The sequence below is a fragment of the Danaus plexippus genome (assembly GCF_018135715.1).
Source record: "Danaus plexippus chromosome 29 unlocalized genomic scaffold, MEX_DaPlex mxdp_37, whole genome shotgun sequence".
NCBI lineage: Eukaryota > Metazoa > Arthropoda > Insecta > Lepidoptera > Nymphalidae > Danaus > Danaus plexippus.
In genome coordinates, this window is record NW_026869858.1 from 986287 (window position 1) to 1001116 (window position 14830).

General features: G+C 31.9%; 1 protein-coding gene across 1 annotated transcript in view; it reads left to right on the forward strand.

Annotated features, from left to right (window-relative positions):
- The window catches only part of LOC116776891 (glutamate receptor ionotropic, kainate 2), a 76312-nt gene that overhangs the window by 13851 nt on the left and 47631 nt on the right, over nucleotides 1–14830 (forward strand). Inside the window, exon 2 of the mRNA XM_032670181.2 lies at nucleotides 11459–11493. The gene's annotated coding sequence lies outside the window, so the exon portion shown is untranslated. The remainder of the gene's footprint in view (nucleotides 1–11458; nucleotides 11494–14830) is intronic.

Here is a 14830-nt window from a genome sequence, read left to right on the forward strand (position 1 = left end):
GGAGGCGTTCTGAAATATATATAGCCTCATTTATTGGAAGCGTTTGATTACAACAATCAATAATTCAAATGGTCAAATCAATTAAAATAATATATATATATATATATATATATATATATATATATATATGTATATATATATGTATATATGTATATATATATGTATATATATATTTATATATTATCTTGTATTTCATTGCAGTTTTTCCATCTAGCCTCATAGAAATCTTTTAAATATATGAATTTTCAACTTTATAATGGAATAGTTGATGTATATATAAGGCCTTTTAAATTATCCAACAAAACCTCACAGACTAAAAATGTTTTAAAATCCGTATGTATGTTCAACCCGAGTTCGTGTGCTTCATACGTAGCACTAACAGTTTCCAGTCATTAATCTGATCTCATTATTCTAACGTATTATTGAATGTGTTGAAAACGCTTCGTGTATAGTGTAATGCAAACATGGAGTAAGCATACCAGTCAATTGTTAATAGCTGAGAAAATTCAGCTATAGCCTATACAGAAGATGATATAAAGAAATCTACCACAGATGCTAATGTTTGTGGAATCTTAGAGCTTTGTTCAAGCGTAATGAGACAAACTCAATGAGTGAGTAATGAAGTTGATGGTTCTGTTAAAGAAAGTATGTTTTAATAGCTCGTATAAAGAAGAATGTTTTATGAAATGAACTACTTAAGTATTTACTGGGTTTGAATTAAATTAAACTCAGACTTATATATATGTTTCCTTAGAGACGAAACCTCTTAGCATTCAATGGATTCACCGTGCGGGTGCCGGGTCCATCGTTGCAGGGAGACGAGCCTCAACAGTGCCTGGGACTTGCGACCCACGTGTAGGTTTAAGGACATCCTATCTAACGGGCGTTAGACACTCACCTCCACCGTCCAAGCTCCGCTATCTCCTAAGCAAATTTGAAACGAACCTAAATGAAACTAGTATTATTCGGATTTACTACGCGGATTTTATTATTTAAAAAACTACATAATCCCGACGAGGTGTCCTCGTCTGCCCGTGATCACGGTTGTTGCAAAGTTACCGAAACGTCGGGATTATGTAGTTTTTTTAAATAATAAAATCCGCGTAGTAAATCCAAATAACACTAGTTTCATTTAAATGAATAGAACTCGCGAAAATCTTAGATCTCATTATTTGAAACGAACCTACTAGGGCTGCCCTCGAAGTACGTTTTTATTAACACGGTTCTTCTTAAGATATCCATTTCAGTTATAACCGTTAAATAGGCGAATTAATAAAATATTTTCCTCTCAAGAATGCTTTTAAAATAAATCTCATAAGGTTTCTATGTAAAGGTATATTATGAGTATCACTAGCTTTCGCCCGGGACTTTGTCCGCGTTTCCGTCAATTGTTTTTCGTAAAAAAGCAGCACATTTCCTTCGTCACGGTTCAGTGGTTTTGATGTGAGTGACAGATTAACTTTCGTATTTTAGCACCGCAATATAATATGCCAATCCACAATACGGTTGAAAAGAATAAGGAAGCGCAGAATATTATTACTAATAGCTGTGCCCGCAACTCTTTCAGCGTGTAACTCCTTGTTTGTTATAAAGTTAATGTATTACTACTATTGTTTAGATGACTTTCACATGAGGCTTAAGTACCTATGGAACGAAAATACTCCAGCGCAAAGCTTCCGGGTTAACTATGCTGAAAGTTGACCCGTCCGGCACGTGAACATAAAGATCTCTAGAACTGCTGACCCGGGAAAGAGCGACGCATAACTGACCATGCGAGTAACAACTGACGCCGAGATCTACTCCACCAACACGAAGAGTCTGCCCTTGAGCCTTATTCATTATCATTGCATAACACACCGATACTTGAATTTGCTTTCTTTTAAATTGGAATGGAAAACTATTTGGTATTATGGGAATTCTGGCAATAAAGACGGTTACTCCTGCATAGCAACCTGTTGAAATTTGGGCCTCGATTACATTTTGTTGCAACTGGATTACTTTTAGTTGAGCTGAATAATCGGAATGCCATTTTTAAACAAAATTTCATGTGAAGGAAGTCCGGGAATATTTAAAGAATTTAAAAATTCTATCTTCTTCTTCGGGTAATTAGTTGCTTCTTGTTCATCGACTATTCTTTTTATTGAACTATTTTACACAATAACAATAACAGCAATTAAAATAAACTATTTTAAAACTAAAAGTCGCGATGATGAGCACGGTTTACAATATCAATTATTGTCTGTTAATAAAGTCGAACGCTCTGCACGCATCAACAACCAAATATTGAATGAAGCTCGCGGTCGCCCCCTGCCTTTTTATACCCTACCGCCCCGAGCCGTGTCGAGCGCGGCAAGCGTTACGCAAAAATAATCCTTATAGCATGATTCAGTATTCACGCGACGGCTTATTAGCGTATTTCATGTATAAGTATTGTGTTTCTATACCGATTTATATGATTTTATTTTTTATTGAATAGGTACTAATGTTATTTTTTTTTATTAGGGATGAGTGAGAGTATTTTGAACGTAAGAGTAAACTAATTTAATCAGAGAGCTGCTAAGTTATCGGAAGTTACACGTGCTATTGTGAGTCAACCATAACAGATAGACGTATGCTGTTGTGGGATGTTTTTTATAAAATTTTATGTAGAATAATCCCGTTATACATGATTTCTATGTAGCTTTAACCATTAAGGCTGCACACGCGACGGAAGCTTAAAACATGAAGTAATTTCTCCCGTTTTCCCAACATTTCCCTTCACTGTTCTACTCCTATTGATTGTAGCGTGATGTAAAGTATAGTATAACCTGCCCAAGACTATGAAGAATAATTGTACTAAGTTTCGTTATAATCCGTCAAGTAGTTTTTGTTTTTATAAAGAACATACAGACAGACAGACAGACAAAAAATTACTGGTTGCATTTTGCCATCAGTGTCGATCTCTAATTACCCATGATAGTTATTTTGAAAATATATTTCATGTACAGAATTGATGTCTCTACAGATTTGTTATATATTAATAAGACTTAAACAAGTGGGAGGCGGACTCGCCCATGAAGGGTTCCGTAGCAGCAAGTAGATGACGTAATATAAAAGTTATAGTGGTACGTTGTAACTTTGATCGATGTTTTATAAAAAAAATAACTTGGTTTTACATAGTTTTTGTGTGAACGACAAAGTTGTATATGCGTTTTATGAAAATGTATTATTTCTTTAAATCTAATAATGATACCTCGTTCAAACCAATTTTCGTTGAAAGTTTCCATTGAAATCTACAGCGTATATATTTTTTCTTTTCTCGCTCTCTTATTTTAAAAGTTTTAGGGGGGGGGGGGGGGGTTCACTAATTTTTCCAATTTGGAAGCGTTTATCTTTCAAACAATTGATTTTGACGAGATTTTGGTTTCAGGAACCTTAATGTTTTTAAAGCCCTATCCATTGACACCAATCACGTATAGGTTAGGTTAGGTTAGAAAAAAAAAATTTTTAATTCTGTTCCATGTATGGAGTGCCCCCCTTAAATTTTTAAATTTATTAATTGGTTTTAATGTTAGAGATAACAGTTTCATTACGGTTGCACGGATGTACTCATGTTTCTCGCCCTTCTAGGCAATAAGTAATTCACGGAATTATGAAACTTTTAGCATTGTGAGTAGTCTAGCTATCTGATAACGGAGTAGTTTATGGGATTGTGATGTGACATTTATATTTTATACAGTTGTCGCAACGGATTGGTTATTATCTATTCCTCTAACAAGCAAAATCGAAGTATATGCGGGCGAAGTCACATCAAAAATTATAACTATTTGTTTCAGTAAAACAATCCTATATTTATCACCTGTATGTCGAGTACATAATATTCTAACAGCAGACATCATATCATAAATCATAATAGTTAAATTGTACACAATTTTTTTGATATAAAGTTGTAATTGAGGGTATATTCATAACAGAATTTTACAAACAAAGAAATCTTATTTTTATCTGATTTATTTATCTATATTTTCATTATAATTTACTTCGTCAAACATATTATTGCCTTATATACTTTCTATTTAGGCCGACTGAACATAACAGTTGTCCAAATGACATTATCACTGCCGTAAAAACTAAAAGTGAAAAATAAACACACTAGTCCTTAATAGGTCAAGTTCGGTTTTGAATTACAAAACACGGTAAAAAGCTCGTTTAAAAGCTAGTGGAATTATTATTTTTACCTCACTTAATTCATATTTACGTTATAAGAAAGTTAATTTCGTAAAATAAGTACGTGGTCTTCAGAAATTTAAAGAAGGCTTGGTTTGATCGCTTTTATTTAATCTCACTGGTATTAATACTAACGTAGTGAATAAACTCATACCTATATCCCTGACCGCGTTGTTTGACATGACACTTAGGTGGTTTCTTGGAAAGTCGATGCCTGAACGTTGGTAGACTCAGATCCACCTTCAAATGACCTAGATAATGTGGATGATCCAAATCTGATTAACCATTATGCAAACGCCTGTCGCTGTATAATAGCAAACATGCTGATTGATTGGATTGCTAAATTATATATTGAATATTGTTAAGGAGTAATATTTGGCCATTGTTAATACTTAGATAGATTTTTAAAAATGTTTTTAAGTGTGTTTATTTTCGTTACATGCTTATGCGAAAAACATCCAAGGCTGATTTGTTAATATTTTGTATCTGAATGGCTATAATACAGACATAAGGCACCTTCTAAAACATAAACTAGCTTGTGTCTGCCACTTTGATCGCATGAAATTTGAGAATATCTGTACTGTCTAAATATATTAAGAATCTGTTTTAAAACTATCTTATTATCAGTAAAAATTTGACAATTCCGTTTGATTAAAGAACTTACTCTTTTGGTCTATGACCTAGATACTTGTGCAACCAAAAAGTTTGCTATTAAAAATATCTAAAATAAGGGAATAATAAATATCAAACTGGACCGTGAAAAGGAAATGATGTAGTGTGACATATTTCTTTTCTATTCGAAGTAGGTTTTAATGTCTTGTTAAATAAAAAGAAATGATATGTAATCTGTGTTATGTAAGTGAAAAATATATATGTATCAATCAGCACTTTCAAAAGACTTAGGCCAACGAAATGTGATAAAAAATGTGAATATTTTTATTTTAATATATTTTTACTAACGAAGTATTTTATTTTTCATCAATCTTTCTGAAATTAATTATCAATTCGTTTGCAAAATTTCTATTTTAATCAAAACCGTCTGAGAAGTCCAAGCTTGGACGTTTCACCCACAAACTTCATCTATTCGAGCCTGACTTTATTAAGGAATTGATTTATTTATTTACGACCTACTTTTACGGTATTTTTTGGGTGAATTATAAATAAGCAATACGTATACGGAAGTGAAATCGTCAGCTTCAATATCCTCTCGGAAAAAAATTATGAAACTTTGATGAGGTACTCGCAGGATAACAACTTGAATGGGTGTATTCTACATTGCGTCGTATAAATTGGGCCTTATTTTTTTTATCTATATCTCTATCTATATATCTCTTTATATTATTCCCATTCTTTTTGTCACTACTTCACTACATATTAGAAATATATGCTAAAAGTTCTAGAATAGTCTATAATTTGTCGATCAGTGTGCGGTATTTATGAGCAAGAAGTTTTTGATATTTATAAAATAAAAATATTTGATAGTACACGAAGTATGTTTGTCCGTTTGTGTATCTTCTAGAATAATTTAGACGAAAGCCCGACGAATACTTTAAATACATATACACGATTTTTTTTAAGTAATTTTTTGGGACTTATTTGGAATCGACATAAAAAATGGCTCAATTTTTTTTATTTAGAACATTGAGGCTAAAGTTGTTATAAATTAATAACTATTAAGAGACAATTTAAATAAAATTGATAACAATATATATATATATAAATTTGTAAAAGTCTTTTTCATTTAGTTAAGACTATATCTACATAGCTACTTTTTACAGGACAATGTGTGAAAACAGTTTAAATAAGCGTTTTGTGATGACCCGAAACAGTCGTGCGCCACGTGGTGACACGTCTATGTATTTATTTATTATTTATAGAAAGAAGAATTTTCCCATCCCCATTCTATAAATCCCACTTTCACGCGACATTAATAATTAATTTCCATTTTCTCAGTCCGTCGCGGATACTAGGCTTTACGTAGATTTTATGCTCGTTTGATATTTTTTTTATATATCTCTATAAAAGGTCTGTCTGTATACGTATTGTGTAGGTTTATTTCGACGTTGTGTGAGAGTATTGAGTTTGTGAGTCTAAAACAATGTAAGCTATAGTGCCTCTGGATTTAATTTAATTTTGCGTACCAATCAAGTTTTTAGAACGACGTTATGTCGAGGAAAAAACTAATGCGTCCATAATAAAATATAATGCAGATTTTCTCATTATCAAAATGAATTTAATATTATGAAGAGTTAGTAATTTTATGAGATACAAAAAAAAATAAGCGCTCACCAAAAATTCTCATCGTTCCATGGATTCACGTGCGGGTGCCGGGTCCATCGTTGCAGGGAGAGGAGCTTCAACAGCGCCTGGGACTTGCGATCCAGGTGTAGCTTTAAGGGGCCTAATTGATGGTATGAAGGATGATGTAAATTTTAATTTAATTTCAAATATATAACTTGGGGGAAAGTGAAAATTTTATCGCAATGAGTATATAATAATACAAAAAAAACCGATTGACATAAAATAAGGTTGTGATAGTTTTTATTTATATTTAAAAGATATAAATTTTTATCTAGGTCTGTATATTTAAAAGATATTTTACACTATATAATACCGATTATATTAAAATCGGTTACAAAGACGCGTTAATAATTTTCGTTTAATATATTATAAATCAATCGATGGTCTCTCAACGCTAACATTAACTTTTCTAATCCGTAAGCTTACTTAAAGTTACAAACGGAACTTGTGACAGTTTTTCGTTTACAAAACTCAGCTCATTATAGTATCAACGTGGCTTAATAATGATAAACGGGAAACGCTGTGTATGTAGTAACGATTCAAACTCGTACTAGGTTTGGTCAGCATGTTCTTTGAGATCACTATCTTTAAGCTATTTGATTAAAATTGAAATTTATACTGAAGAGAATTCTTAAATAAATAAAAAACGTCTTACTAATCACTTTCTCAAATTATCATATAAAATAACTGTGCTGGTATTATAAAATAATGTTTTATTTTTTATACATTAAATGTATTTTTAGGTTAACATTGAGTAACGTTTTAAAAATGTATACCTATCAAATTCAGGGATACCCTCGAACATAGTGTTTAGGCGAGTTAGTCTTTTTATTTAAAATTATGAATCACCTTAAAATGAAAGAAAAACAAAGTCTATATGAAAAGTATATATATATATATATATATATATATTCCTGTATTATTTAGCTAGTTGTAGTTGTTTATCTACTTTTCTCTAGGAATACTAACCCGCTTCAAGTGGTGTAAAATACAGATATTCTATAATTTCATTGTTAACACCCCCCTCCCAATCATTATTGGGGGTGAGTTATCATATAATACGCTTGTACATCACACATAGAAGATTTCTACCAAATGTGGAGCATGAAGGAGCTTTGTTTTAAAAAATGGAATTTTGCATTATCTACGTCCTCGCAACACCCCTACTTGGTGGGATTTCGTGAAATCCGTTCTAAGTTGACCTCTACTCAACGAAAGGAATATTCCTACCAAATTTCAAGTCTCTACTCCTTATGGTTCCAGAGATATCGCGATGAGTCATATCGGTGGAAATCTCATGTGTCTATTATATTATAAAGCTGAGGAGTTTGTTTGTTCGTTTGAACGCACTAATCTCAGGAACCGACTATCTAATTTGAAAAATACTTTCAGTTTTGGATGGTAAATATATTGAGGAAGGCTATAGGTGATATTATATTTCCAAAAAAATTTATAGAACCTTAATAAATAATGCTAATAAATGTATCGATAGTCAAGAGCAAACGTATTGATGGCGTCGCTATGATGCCGTCACTCTTTTCAAAACAATAAAGTCTTTTTAAAACCGTCAATTATAAGACAATATATCACAAAGTTAAATTGGGTTCAGAAAAAAACTATACAACAACGCTTCGTTCCATAATGACGCTGTAAACTTATAATACTCATTGTCTCGAAGACAATGTAATTAAAATTTACTTCACAACAAAACAAAAGAATTAAAGTTTCATATTTAGCACAAAAAGTTATATCTGTTCTAGTTGCTGGCAAAAATATAACTGTCTTCTTTTAAGATAATAATAATATAATGATTAAATGAACGTCAACCTCCTTAGTGTTTTCTCCACACGGTACTCAAGATTATAATTCGTCCGACAAATAAAAACGTTGACATTGGCAGAATACACCGCGATTCCAGTGCGAATGAGGCCGCAGTTTAATAAAGAAAGTTTAAATAAAAATGATTTTTATCGTAAAATAAAAATCGTATAGTTTTGTATCAACGAATTTTTTTTTTTTAATATAAAAATATCGTTTTAAGTCTCAAAACTTCTAAATAGCTAGTAATTATTTTTTTCAAGTGTTACTTCTTATGAGACTTCCAAAACGGTTACCTAAACTTTTAACGTTTCTTGGCGAGAGGGAACGCGTGGCCCTCGAACGCATGCGGGCTATCAATCGTCACTTGTAAGTAATGTTAATAAAGTTTGTCTTGTATATGTACTAAAAATTCCTTAAAAATCTATTACTATCCCATCCTGTTTTCATTCTAAAATTACGAAGTTTCAATTCTTCCGCGGAGGGATTCGACGTTCAATAATTTTTTTGTAATTTATATCGCTGGGAGGCTTTAACAGCGTCACTGGGAGAGTGGGTCAGTGAGGAGTACGCCCCGTTTTAATCTAAATATTAATGTTTAGCTTTCTGTATTATTAAATTCAAATAAAATATAACTTTACCAGAAGCCGATGAGAGTGGTCTTTTATTTGAGTTCCCAAAATCCGCTTCTATGATATAATAGCACTTCCTCTTTAGGACTAGGAAAGGAAATTGAAACCATCATTAATTGTTCAAGGGTATTACTAAAACTTTGTCGTTACTTATTTAGGAATATTAACCAGAAGCAAGGAATAATTTTGAAGTTCAAGTGTCTGGTTCTGTTAGTGTAATAATTTTTTTACACTCAAATAATCGTTTGTATGTATGTTACGAAATTTTCTCATTGCTATCATTAAAACGATAATCCTTTTTGAATATTTTTGTCTAGTTTCATCTCAAGTGTCTGAAAAATTTTACACATTTACGATTATCTATAAGAAAAACCCATATCAGTAATACGGATTACTAAATATATTGTGGGTTTGATATTAAGTCATTTTTAATGCAAAAGCATCGTTGTCTTTAACCGTCGATGCAAAAATAGGGTTATAAGTTCGATGTCTGTCTGTCAGTCTTTGGCTTGAGATCACAAACGGATCGACCGATATCGATGCGGTTTTTCAATTTCAAACTCAGTTTCTTTGCGTTGATTTTTAGCTATATTTGGTTTATATCGACCCAACAGTGACTAGAGTATCAGCTCATATCCAAATTGACGAAATCATTTTTGTCGTTTGATTATACTGTAGTGCTTCAAGTTTGCCAGTTTAACTGTGAAATAACCATTAATGCGTTTTTTTTTAAATTAATAAAAAACTATTACATGTAAAGTGTGAACTGTTTTTCCCACTGAGGTTGGCAAACCTAATAAGACAACAGACATTTGTTACTGTGAGCCAAAGAACGACTGAGAGATATTCATTTCAGAACATATTTCTATTTAAAATCATAAAATATAACTTTAATAACACTATGGAACGCATTGCTGGTGTCTTGATATGATGCCAACATAACCAAATCTTATATTCTGATCAATTTATGATCCTTAATAATTATCAAATTATTTTTGGGTTTATTTTATTCAATTATTCTTAACTTCAGATATTTTTTAGCCGAGATCACAACTTTAATGTCTAAGATTTTCACACTAACTGATCTCGCGCAAATTATATCTGTTGGACTTTGGGGGCATCACCCCCGTCATCACATCGTCTCTAATAGGAGGAAAATTTTATGCTCCTATTCGAAAATCCTTTTGGACGTATTTTTCTTAAAAACAATCTTGACGTCGTAAAAAACTTGAGTAATATTGAGAAATTTAACAATGAATGCTTAAATTGTGTTGAAAGCGTTGAGAGTTTCGCTTACAATAAAAATATTTTACCTTTTAGTTACTACCCTCGCGCCAGAAACAAAAAGCTTTTCAATTAAAATTTTCTTTTATTAACTACTGGATAGTGTCTGACTGTCATTTCAGCTGTTGGTGGATCTGTCTTAGTGCTGTAATAATGTGCTGTGCTGTATAGATTAGTACGTATATGAAATATATTTTAAATTCATTGCTAAATTATTATTTTTTTATATCATTATATATTAAGAATTTCTTGATTCTTTCAATGTATTGTAAATAAGTAACTATTGTTATAAATAATTATGGACTGTATAAAATTTAACATCCTTAAAGTTAAAAATTAGTGGTGGCCTGGGGGTTAAAAGGCCCGCCTCTCGTACGTGAGGGCGCGGGTTCGAAACCTGGCAAGTACCAATGTGATCTTTTCCGAATCATATGTACTTTCTTAGAGTATTTAGACACCACTGACGGACGGTGAAGGAAAACATCGTGAGGAAACCTGGTCTTATAATTCGAATTATAAATTGAAATCGCCAACCCGTCTTGAGCAAGCGTGGTGATTAATGCTCTAACCTTCTCCGTGTGAGAGGAGGCCTTTGCTCAGCAGTGGGCTCTTATAGGCTGATGATGATGATGATGATGATGAAAGTTAAAAATTCCAGAAGAAATTGTTAATTTAATTTTTTTATTTTTTTCAAGAGTTAATTTGGAATGTAGCGCGGAACCCGATGATTAGTCTTCTTTCATCCAATAGTTTACATATAAATTAAATGTACCTAATGAGTAGTTTAGTTAGTACTAGATAATTAGTTACCTAATTAGTAGTAGTTCAAATGAAGTAACAACCACGGTATATGGTTTATCCAACCAAATTAGAAAAAATCACTCATAAGGGCTTATTTTCAGCAAAAGAAAGTGTTGTTAAAATATTCTCAGTGTGTTTCAGAATGAGGTGTTCTTTATATTTTTGTACGTGCTATGGACGATTACTTTTATTTGATAAACGAAACCTAAAAACCTTATTATATCTTTGCAATAAATATTGAAAATAATAAAGTTTAAAAGCTTTTCAAAATATCCATTGCAAAATAAGATCACGATTAGACCATTAATGTTAACAAATAAAATCATATGTTACTAAAAAATTAACATTTCATATTCCAAACAAAAATGTATTTAAAATGCTATGATTTTAAACAGGCAAATCATTATTTGTTTCAGGTGTGTTTATTGTGCAGAGATCCGGGTGATTGCAGGTAAATGAATATTTGTTATGTTAAAATTTTGGAATAGTCCTCGCATCTATAATTTTTCTTAACTGTAGTCCTCGTCGTATAAGTCTATGATCGTTTCAAGATGTTCAACAATTTAAGCCTTGTCTATGAAAAATTTTACTTGCTTTTATGCAATCACAAAGATGTCTATACTTAGCAAAAGTAGTAAGTGAAACGCTGCTTTCAAAATACTTGTAATATTAAGACAGAATTCTGTGAGCCACGGCAATATTAAGCGGACGACAAAATTATTGAACATGTCGTCGAAGTTGCGACGATTGGAATTGTAATTCAGAAATTACTTGTTAATAATTATTTGCGACATTCATTATTGAATTTGAACGAAATTAAATCAGTATCGCAAATATTGATCACTACGAGCGTCCAACTGCCAAGTCTGTTAAAAGGTCTCACGCAGTGGTTCTCAAAGTAGTGTTTAATATCCTCTCACTATTTAGTATCTATATAAATATTCATGATATAAACAACTCACTAGTACAGATTTTAATGAAATCTATATGAACTACTCAAGTTTTTTATATTATTTTACATTTTACCTCCCATTTCGGTTACTTTAAAGTTAGCGTGTTTAATGGTAGATGAGATGAATGTGCCTCAATCTTGTTTCCTGTTATCTACAGTCGACGATTTCTTGGATTTCCTTATTTCTTCTAACTAAATAAGTTTTGTTTGCAAATCCGTCTTCGTCAACATCGGATTTGCTTTCAGAGAGAAATGTATAAGTGTGTCAAAACAATATATGTGGTACCTACACACATGTTGTAGCTTTGGGAATCTAAACCATCTGGGGCGTCAACCGTGTGTCACAATAAAAAAAAAACATTAAAATAGGTTCAACCCTATAAGAGGAGATCCTGGACATACACACGTACATTGTATATATATATATATATATATACAATATATCTACGTATATAAATTCTAGCTGGGCCTTGCCACGCTTCGCTGTTGTTGCATGGTTGAGGAATGAACAACAAAAGATAGCCCACGTTTTATTAAAGTCTAATTTTTCAATGCTCGTGGGTTACAATATTAATTGTTCTCCCACTGTTATCCTGTTTTCCCCCACGGAAACACGCAGAATGCAATAGTCCATGTGAAAAGCAATCCACGACCAAACCTAAGCCACACGTTTTTAGAGATTGACCCTGAGCTTTCTTAATTGTGACTGTTAACGCCTGTCGAATTGGTAATTGCAATCTTTTAAATTTGAATGCTGTATCGCTCGGGATCATGGGGATTCGAGGAATGAGGACATCTTCACATTTGATAGGCCCCGTTAAAGTCGTTGCTTCCACTATGTTGATCATAAATTTTTGAACTGCGAGTCGTGTGCAGAGTTTTGGCTAGTTAATGGCGCACTTAGGAGTATGTTAGTATCGCGAAAATAAATAAAAGCAATCTTTGACGCGTTTTGTACATCGTTTCAAAATTTCAGCTAAGTCGCTGCAGAAAATTTTGAGTTTTTGAAGCATCCACAAAGCAACTTAATATTAATTTATATATATAAAGATAAATAATAACCACGTCGTTTTATATTTTCTCCTATTCTTTTGTTAAACGTCGAGAGGCTACAGAGTAATTAGCCAGTCTCATTCATCTCCTCGTTAACTGAAAGACTTCCGCTGCCAGACTCTAGAATCTTGACGAAATATTTCATAATTTAAAACAGTTAACGTTTTTCATCTCCTAGCAATCAAGTGTTTTAAAAAAATATATATTTAGTATTTACCCGACAAAATCATTAAAGAATATTAACGCTTCCAATGTCATACCAAACCAAAACCGGAAGAGATTTGTCTTAAAGAGTTTTAACAAATAATTATCTAAGACACGTTAAATAAACGTATTTAAATCTAATCGACAAAGACGCACAATCGCTTCGACAGATACTTTCCCGCGTGAGAGTGTACAAATCAAAAGTCATTTCGGGTGCGTTCCGTAGACATGCGTTACATATCGAGTTAATCTTGATCAGACAAATATTTTCCTCCTCCTCGCTATACTTACAAGATTATGAAATGTATGTCCTGCTTTGAAGATGTATGTATGAATGAAGTAGAACTAAAAATATTTTCTTTAGAAAATTTTTAAACGTGACAATTGAAGTGTGTACAAAAAATATATCTCAATATAATGAGATCTAAGATTTTCGCGAGTTTTATTCGTTTAAATTAAACTAGTATTATTCGCCTCACCTCGTCTGCCCGTGATCACGGTTGCTGCAAAGTAACCGAAACGTCGGGATTATGTAGTTTTTAAATAATAAAATCCGCGTAGTATATCCGAATAATACTAGTTTCATTTAAAAAAATATATCTCAATATATCAAAGCTGAATTGCTTAAAAAAATACTATATATTAACGCTTCGTCCCATAAGACATTATGAAGTTATAAAACTCATTGTTTAAAATACAATGTTATTAGAGTTTCATCCACAAGTAACAAAGGAAATAAAATATAATATTTATCACAAAGAGTTATATCGGAAGATAAATTCAGTTCTGTAAAATAAATCGTTTAATTCTTCGACAGCATCCCAAATGCGGGTAGTCATTAATAACACTGATATTCTGACAGGATTATTCTGCTTGCTGTCCTGTATACTACTCTTAGTCTGAGTTCTCATCTTTACGTACATACGAGAAGTTTCACCGTTTTTCATATTATAATGAGAATGCAGATTGATAACTGAAACTTAATTTCTATGTTAATGGAATTGTCTTTGAAAATACTTTGTAATAGCTGATATTTATATAAATATATATAGGACATAAAACTTAAGAATTCTTAATAACGTAAAAACTTAAGTCTTATTTATTATTTTTTTATTGAACGTTGAATAACAGTGAACTTTTTGGGATCACTAAAATTAATGCAAGTCAAGTGTCAGATTAAAAACTTTTTCCAGACTGTCAGTGTTTGATGGCTACCTGTAGATTCAATATTCGTTTTCCAGCATCCACTCAGAGCCACAATTTCGTTAACGTTTTTTATTCCTTTTCTATGGAATATAGAATTATTATTTAAAGTCGATGTAAGAATTTTGACTATATGCAATAGAACAATTCTTATTTTTTGTTTTTTTTTATACTATTCAAATAAAACTAATATTTTTTTAGGATAAACTACGCGTTTATAGTTATTTTAATCGAAAGGTCGTATGTTGTTAAAAATTATAAACGAGTAGTGAATCTGAAAAATATTACTCGCGAAAATCTCAGATATCATTTCTTGTACTATTTTAAAAACATTTTTGTTTCAGTTTTCTATTCAACTAAAAAGTAAGCATCTGTT